Below are 9,869 nucleotides of genomic sequence, written 5' to 3'. Positions count from 1 at the left end.
ATGTAGCACTAAACATTGAAACAGGAACCGGTTAGCAACGACTGGTGGGCATTAATAAAAAGTATATAAAGTTAATCAAAGAAACTTTATCCATCTAGTGCTCACAGGTATGTTTGTCTCATTCAGTGAGTCTAGTCTGGGAATGATAGCAGTCCTCATTAGAGCTTTGCACACATGCAAAGCAGAACATCTGGATCCTCACAGCAGCTCAGGCGGCTCAGTGTGGCAGGTGTGTATGAAAATGCACATATAAAACACAGACAGAGTTTTAACACACACACACACTCAGGATCAAGCCCTGCCTGTGAGACCCACCCACCATCGCGCACACACACTGTAGATGCTACCTTTCTAGGCTGTCCTCCATCTGCTTGGCCCTCGCCGTCGCTGCAGCCAACAGCCACATCAGCATATGTCAGTGTTTGGATTGGAGAGCTTAGCCGAGCTCGCCGGGTCAGCCTTTCATCTGGTCCTTTGATGGGCCTTGCTGTCTCTGCAGCTGTGGATGAGAAGGTGAATAGCACACACACACTTGTTCATGCATACACTTCAGATGAAAGCATTTTATTGCAACATGTCAGTAACCCCCATATTTAGTCTTTTGTCAGAACTAAATAAATAATACACAATTCCACCTCTTTCCATTATACTTGGTTCTCCAGTAACATACGGCACCTCATTCCACAAAAGTAACATGCAAGAATGTAACGGAGTAACTGATTTGCATCATATAGTGAAGCAACATCCAGAATATCCTCATGACTACTGGCCATATTGCCACGATCATTGGAACCAAATGATGAAGCCAAATGCTTCTGGTGACACTTTGATCCTTTCACTTCAGTTCAAAATGTCTCCACCACCAACACTTTGATCCTGGATAAGGCATCTTTGAAAAACTAATGGCCAGATTTTCATGAAATTTGATGTGGATATTCAAGGTCCTCTGAGGAGTTTGTTGAATTCTATTGATTTTAGTGAACCCCTGTGTGTATTTAGGCACACAACACGCCTTGCCTTTCAAGCAGAAGTTCTTCAAGCACATTTGCATGTCACAGGAACCCTTATTTGAGTAACACATCATTGCTACACAGCTCTGTAATAATATAATGTGTTCAGAGCTCTGCTGTCACAGCATTTCAAAGAGGTATGCAAAGTATGCAAATAGTTAAGTTCACATTTGTCATGTTACAGTGTGTTTCTCCACCCATACTGTTATTCCTCATCTGATCTCCTAGCCTTGAGGTAAATGGATATGTGAGGTACGTTGGCAAGTGTGGATGAAGGGAATCAGAGAAAGTCTGTGCCACAACATGTGTGTCAAAATAGCAATTACACGCTGGCCTGATTCATAACGATAAACGCAGAGCAGGGTTACAGAGACCGTGAACACTGTCTCATTGCACCAAGGTCCCTGAATTCAATTACACTAACACACGTACACACACACACACACACACACACACACACACACACACACACACACACACACACACACACACACACACACACACACACACACACACACACACACACACACACACACACACACACACACACACACACACAGGGTGCTGGCCGCTCAATCAGGTGTGGAAACCTTGCTATCGCTGATTGAACTGCACAGACACATATGGTGCTGTATGAGTGTGTACCTGTGTGGCACACTATCAGCATGTCTCCAAAGCTACTCAGCAACACTGAGCTGTCACTCAATATTCATCTGGACTGACAGCCAAGTCTCCTGCTGTGGGGACTCCACTTTCAGATCGTTCTCAGTCTCTCCCGCCTTCCAGGTCAAATGGGCTGCGGTTTAAATCCAGGCCGGCAGAAAGACTGACAGACATTATGAGCTTTTTCTTGATAATTCCACAATCCTGCAGAGCGTGCTTGAGGGAATAACCCATGATTGACACCACGTGTTAAAAGTGATCATGATATGGGAAACACTGGAGTGTCTGTTTTTGTTAATGTTAGTTTTTTTTTTCTGGATCAGCATCTTAAGGCGCTGCCAAGGAACGGGGAGTCCAGTTTGGGGAAAATCTTATTTTTTGCCAATGGGACGGCCTGACCTCCACAATAACCTGAGCTAAACCCAGTTGAGATGGTTTGGGATGAGTCGGACCGCAGTGTGAAGGAAAAGCAGCCAACAAGTGCTCAGCACCTCTGGGAGCTCCTTCAAGACTGTTGGAAAACCATCGAGGTGACGACCTCATGAAGCTGACTGAGAGAACGCCAAGAGTGTGAAACGCTGTCATCACAGCACAAGGACTAAAAACTCTGAAGAATCTAAGATATAAAACATATTTTGGCTTGTTTGACACTTTTTTCTTCACTACATAATTCCATATTTATTTATCTACAACGATGAAAAGAAAAAGCATTGAATGAGAAGGTGTGTCCAGACCTTTAACTGGTACAGTGCAGCGGGCAGTGACCCACAGTGGCTGGACAGTAAGTGGTTGTAAAGAGGGTCAGCGGCTCCAGTCTGAGGCGATGGTGCTCAACAGGATGTGACAGGATCGTCCAAATACATCTAGCGGTCAAAATTACATGAAACCTTTATGAGACTTGGTGGCAGCTACTGTATGGCTGATTAGGATAACACCACTATGTCATATGAAGACAAGACATTTAGAACTTTTCTTCTACTTTGTTTCACTGTAACATCCAAACAAGTTGAGATATCATTAGATAATCTATAATCTACCTGAGAATGTCAGACGAGACAGCAACAGCAGAGCAAACACAGGTATGATACTGGAGGGTAATGGTGGTTGTACTTGAGAGTGAGCGTGCCACAGTTTGAATATGAAACATGACAGACTGGCACTGGTCTTGCTATCTTGTCTGTCTAATTTATACTGTGTTGCATCCGGGTCACAGCTGCAAACTTACAGTAAAGGAACCAACCAAAGGTGATTCAGTTTAACACTCTGACGCTGCAGGAGCTCTTTGCTTGTCTCTTTGCTGCAGGTCAAAGACAAAGACCCAAACACAGAGGTGGTTTGAAGCAGTAAAGTCTACTTCTAATCCCTCTATAATCCTCCACTCATGGCCAACTGTGATCCACTGTCTTCCCTGGAGGAGACTGAGAATACGGTCCTACGAGGCCTATCAGCTCGGTGCCTTGATGAAAAGCACTATCTGATTTACTATAGCAGCTAATTGGAGCTCCACTGTGCTAATTAAATCAAGGGGCCACCTGGCGTGTCACGTGCAGTGTGTGTGTGTGTGTGTGTGTGTGTGTGTGTGTCCCAAACAGAGATGAAAACTTCCCACTTGTGTTTATGTAGACATTCCAGATGATATTACAGTTGATTTTTTATTCTCTCCATATGCACAAGCAGACCGTCCCTCTTCTCATTTAAAAGCAACCGATAACACAAGAGCCTTGGCTGTCTGGGTGTCCTGAGCTCTCCGCAATCAGCACCATTTGAAAATGTCAGGCTCCCTTGTTAGCAATTCAAACAGGCAAAGAGGCAATTACGCCATTTTCGTGTTTCCATCGAGGCCCCACTGCCTCCGACACAACTCTGACACCGTGCCCTCGTGTTTTAATACAGCCGACAGGGACATTACATTCCTCAGCTGCTATGAAAAACTAACCGAGCCACATTAATACCCCCCTCACCGGCCTCCATTCCCACCGCCCCCCTCTCCTATCTCTTTCAATCACCCTTATCTCTCTCTCTCCCCAGCCCTCACCTCCTCTTTCATTTCCGAGACAGTCTATCATTTGGGAAACACAGCGGCATGATTGTGGCTTCCGCTGGAGGGGCAGAGCCGAATGCTATCATCACTCCCAGGGCCATAATCAATAGTGTCAGTAATGACAATGGCGGGAGGAGAGCAGTGGATTGGTGAGGGGTCCTCAGAGATCATATTGGAGGGTTTTGTCTTTTCTCTGGCTCTCCCCACGGTCCTGTTAAATTATTCTGCAGGCGTTCCCACTGTCGGCCTCACTCAAGCAGGAGGGGCTGCAGGAGGGGAAACACTATTCTGTATTAAAGAGTTTGGAGATCACATCGCCTGTTGAAAGGCCTCCAAAGATGTACTCACTGGCAAAGGTGCTCGACTATATCAATTATCAGAATACGTGAATTTATACACATTCCTATAGTAGTTTCAGTCAGACTATACTTTAGTCAGAAAGGAAGAATCTGCAACATTTGATCTTGTTATTAACACCATCACTAATTGATGAAACCCTCTTTACTAATATTATGGGCATTTTGGTGCTGCTCAGTCAGAACAGAATGAGTTACCATTGCTCCTGTAATCACATAAAAATGAACCCACTGGTGTTAACACCATATTTTTTTCAAAGCTAGAATATTATGTTTCACTTGCAGGACACATCCTCAGAAACATTTTCATGGGGAAGAGATTTATTGCACACAGTGTGTCTCCCCAACATTTTGCTCTGCAGTGGAAGTAAATCACACGTGAGAAAAACACACCAGTGGGACAAAGTCACACTTTGAAAATCATTCCAGGTAGTAAATCAGACAAGTAAATCTAATGATCCACACTTGAGGTTGAACCCCAGTTTCACTGCTGGTGAACCGTGGCCACAGAAACAGCTGACCTCACAGCTGTGGCTGTTTGTGTGCTTTGTTGACCTCTGATGTCATCTTTTAAAGTTATAATCCAAATTCTTTGCATGAAACCAAACACGTATTTATAGTCTGCATTTTCTCAGCTATAGCCAGCCCAAGTATTTACACTCTATAATTATCTCTCAATAAAAGTAGTTTGAATTGTTCGTGGCAGGCTCCACAGATCCTGCACAGGATTCAGATTTCCTCCTCGTGCACAAAGGACGCAGAGGATATGATCCAGCATTACGGTTTAATCGTATTGTTTACTCTCCTACAGCGGGATCAGAGCTGTGTGAAGTAACCGCTAACCCAAACCAAACGCTCACATTAAAAACATTCAACTGGAGAAACACAAACGGGCTTTTATTGTGAAGCAGTCATAGAAAATACAAAGACTTTCTCCCTGAGGTTGTGTCTACAAAGACGTGGTCATTTTCTGCACTTTTGACAGCAGATGGCATCCATCGTGGCCAGATGAAAGAAGGCTGACGCGTTTATTAAAATAACATGAGGTTCTTTGGCAGCACTGTAAACAGATAGAACAGACCAAGTGTGGCTGTTCTCCTACAGCCCCTAATGCATGCTCAAATGTGATTTAAATCTATTGTACTCTGAATAAGCAAATTAAGTCTCCGGCATGTGTGGTGGAGCCCTCTGGGTTATGTATTCCAGCACTGTGACATGTCATTGTTCAGGCTAGCACTGTTCCAGCCATAGCAAACTGCTGCTCTCTTGCCCCCCCGGCAGCGTTGAGAGGTGTGGAAGAGCAATCTGTTCTCACAGGGGAAGCCACAAAGAAAATAGGGCATCGCTGTCAAGACGTGGAAAAAACCACAGAGGATCTGTGTAGGATTGGGCAAGCAGGCCCCCAAGCTGCCTGGCTGCACCAGCTCAACATTGCAGAGAGCATTTAAAAATGTGCTCCAACTACCTTGTAATGTTAACAGATGGCACATATTTGCTGTGCTTTTTTATTACATCTCAATTCAAATGTCCCCAGATGGAGTTTTCCAGCGCTGCGTGCGATTCAGTTCCTCCGAGTGCTCTTACAAAACGACATTATCACAGTCGCCTGGTAATGTGAGGAGTCAGCCGTCTCCACTTGTGACAGCAACATGCAGCCGCTGTACTGCTGTCGTGTCAAAGAGTGTCTGTGGTTTGTGATCCCTTCATTATGAGCTGTGAGAGACCATACAGAAGAAGGCACCTGAATATTCAGCTGTGGAGCAGAACAGCTTCACCTCACAACAGGAAGCGCCGCGTTTCTTTAAGCCAAGGAAAAAAGTGTTTAGCCATCCTGGCGGAGGACAGGGAGAGGAGCTGGTGGGAGGGGGCGAGGGGAGCAGAAAAGATACAATTTCACAGCTGAGCACGCCCGCTTGGCTCTCCGATGTGAGCAGGGAAGGATTTCACACCTGAGGTAATAAGAGAGCGGAGGTAGAAGATGGGATCAAATTTCCACACTGCTATCCGTCTGTTTCTCTTCATCAGGGAAGATGCTGTTGCCCTTTACAAGGTCTTAAACTATTACGCGCTTTAAAAAAGCAACACGGTGTCTACAAGTGTGTTTGTGTTACTCTTTGTGTTTGGGTTCTAGAGATTTCTGTGATGACGGACATTCCTCTACAGACTCTCAAAATGTTGAACATCATCATCTGATGACACGATGTGATGACTATTTACTTTCCTTTCCTTCGGCCTGTCTCGTCTTCCCACACTTTAGAGAACTGATCATTGGGGTTGGTACTGAAAACACATCTTGTGGCTACGTTGGATGTTCTGCTGAGGCTTTTGTCAGTTGTGGAAAGTAGATATTCATATTAAAAAACAGGTTTCTCCTAGTTAGACTGATGAATGTCAAAGCCAGGTGAAATGTTAATCATGTTTGTTGAGTGTATTCACACGCTAACGTTAGTCAATCGAGAGGCTGATAGGAATGTTCCAAAAGGTATTTGATGGTGAATCATTGGATTGGACAAATTTGACATGATGATGTATTCAGTGTGTTCGATGAAAAGCTCAAGGATCACTAATGTGATTAAAATTCCCCTTGAGGGGAACATGAGTGTCTGCATCAAAATCCATGGCATTCAATTCAGTATTTGAGATATTTCATTCAAAACCATAAATGTCAACCTCGTGGTGGCTCCAGACCAGAAGTCAGGGGATCACCAGTCATCAGGATCCACCTCTGGGAGCCATAAAGAACCATGGAGATGACCACTCAAGTGAGAGGCCCCTGCTGTTTGATCCTAAAGGAATGACACCTAAACCAGGTGAGGACACTGGGACACTATCTGTGTTTGCATCTGGCAATAATATCTCTGAGAATATGAAAGCAAAGTACTAAAGGCCCTCATCATACCTTGCATCCATATGCATCCTGGGTGATCCGGTCACAAGTGTACAGTCCGAAGTCCATCAGTTCACAGCTGCCATGAGAATGTGTCTCCACATGCGTCTCCTGTGAAGCTTGAGATCAGATCTCTGCCTGCACGATGCATCACAGCATCAAGTTCCTCTACACATTATTATTTATATCCATCCGTCCATCGTCTGTACCGTTTATCCTTAAGGGTTGCGGGGGTTACCCAGCTGACATTGGGGAAGAGGCTGGGACACCCTGGACTGGTCGTCAGCCATCACAGGGCCGACACATGGAGACAGACAACCACTCATGCTCACACTAACAGGCAACTTAAAGTCACTAATTAGCCAAACCTGCCATGTCTCTGAGCTGAGGGAGGAAGCCAGAGAGCACTGTGCAGCCCCACAACCCAAATCACATCTAGATTGTTTCTACTACTCTTCTACTGTGGGGCGCAGAGCAAAGCTTTGTTGAGTGAGCATATGGAGAACAGAGATGTGTGCTGGGAAAAGAGACACTGAGGATTTAAAATTCACTTGTCATTCGTGCTGATTAATCAGGCTCAGCTCGTGGACATGCTGCTCCCCCACAAACATCTCTTTCTGCCCAGTCGAGGGCAGATTCTACAGATTATTCTCATAACATCTCAGTGACAGTAAATTAAATCACCTTAATGCTTCATGTGACCCGGGACACACACGCTGATAGAAGAGTGTGATCATACGTGGCCTGTCATCTGCCCACTAGTGACCAGATGACAGGCCAGGCCTTTTTCTTTTAACATCTTTACAGCGCTGCAGCCAATCAAGGAGGGTTCTAACCTTGGACGTATGGTGAGCAGCAGATGCAGTTTACTTAGTTTAGTAATAGGACCTGCTAAAGCGACACACACACACACACTCACACACACTTGAACATCCATTGTCACCAGCGATAATGGGCTTATGACCATCATCATATTCTACTTTCTCACCGTTTGACCCTGCTCCCTTCCATCATTACGCACAAGCTGTTTCAGCTCATTAGGTGTCAGTCAGTCAGGAGGCTAAACACAGTCCTCAGCTGAGGAATCAATCTGCCATCTCTACGGGCCCACCGGCAACACACACACACACACACACACACACCTTATAGCTGCAGCGGAGGATAATCAAAACCCATAATTGCTTTTTAAATCAGAACATTAATGACAAGATCTCTCGATTGTAATGCATTGTAATCATGCCATTAATATGGATATGACTGCAGCATTGGGAGCCATCTGTTTGGCTGAGGCAGCGCTGGCTGTTTTCCAACAGACATACTCATTTCAAGGACTGTATTTTGGCCAGCGACCACAGACAACATAATCAATGTGAATGCCACCACCAGCACTGGGAAACGAGGGACCCAAATTGATCCATCAATCACCTATTCAGACAATGTTTATTCAGCTTTGCCTCACTTCGCAGTTATTCACACTCGCAGATGCTCCAATAAAAAAAGATGGCAGGGACTGGAGTGCAATAGCACAGAACAAAACCAGGCTCTCTTTACACAGGGCTTTAGTGTTCGCTTTTGGTGAGGTAGGTGATTGCCTTGGGTTACCTCTGGGTGGAATCAATTATACAAGCTTTTTAAAAGGCCCTCTTTGGTCTTCACAGGAATGCGCGAAGCGAGCGAGCTCCCGAGGTATCTAGCATTATTCCTTTTTATGTTCTTACATCAAACTCTCGCTTTCTTCTCAAACTTTTCCGTACTTACTGCTCCAGTGGAAATGTGGGGCATTTGAGATGTTATTGCCAAACTTCAATTGCCCCAGTCCCTCCCTTTCCTTCCCCTTATGACTAATGTATTTCCAGTACAAAAGCATATGTTGCCTTTAAAGAAGCTCTGCGGTGCTGTCACCGTGTTTGTGGTCGCTGAGGAGCGGTGGGGGTGGGGGGGACAAAAACACAAAAATACTCCTTATTTTGCCTCGAGGTATTTCTGACAGCTTCACTTGGTGTTTTAGCTTTAGAGGAATGAGAGAGGCTAGCGCTTGTTTTGTTGTGACACGGGTCTCTCTGTGAAAGCCTGGGGAACGGGCATACGGGTTATTAGGGGTATCCCAAGGGGAGGAGGAAAAACTGGAGTCACATTTGTCTCAGGCTTCACTAGTCAGGATGTTGGAGAGAACAACAAAAAAAGCTCCAGAATTTAATCAAAATGTGAAAAACTCTCAAAGATATCAGCATGTCAGCATGGAGGTTTTACCAGATATCGCTGCTTCACTGACTCGTTTCTTTAACTGAATGGGAGCTGTGCTTTGTTAATTCCAGTGATATAAATAGAGTTTAGAGAGAAAGACTCTAGGATGTCGAAGTGACTGCTCCCTTGATGATGATGATGATGATGATGAAGACAGACTTTATGTGAGGGCGACTACAGACAGCTTTTCCTGCTTCAGTCCTGTTAGTTGTATTCATTAATGTAGAAAAGCGCACATGGTGATAAAAGCAGAAGCAATAGGGCCCTTCAACGTATTGCACACAGCACTTACAGTTTATGCGTTTCCAGCACCCAATTTACAATAGTTTCCTGGAGTTACAAACTCTTGAAAGAGAACATTTTTGTTACATCTTCCTTTTGCAGCTTGAAGCACAAGAGTATGCAAACCACATGCTACTGTCTGTCTGTTACATCTCCTGCCAGGCACTTTAAATTTGTGCCTTTTTTACCTGCTGAAACGTGGGAGCTCTGGGTCTTTTTTAGTCTGTGGTTAATTGGCAAGCCTGCCTACACTCCCTCAGAGCAAAAGACAGTCTGCAGGGAGGAGGGCAACCAATGCTACGCATCTCATCTCTCTGCAGATTTCTTCATCTCTTATAATTAATTGCATCTTTAAAAGAACAAAATGTAAATATGCTGCTGACACG

The sequence above is a fragment of the Pempheris klunzingeri genome, chromosome 14 (genome assembly GCF_042242105.1).
Source record: "Pempheris klunzingeri isolate RE-2024b chromosome 14, fPemKlu1.hap1, whole genome shotgun sequence".
Lineage (NCBI taxonomy): Eukaryota > Metazoa > Chordata > Actinopteri > Acropomatiformes > Pempheridae > Pempheris > Pempheris klunzingeri.
This window is presented reverse-complemented; position numbering follows the sequence as displayed.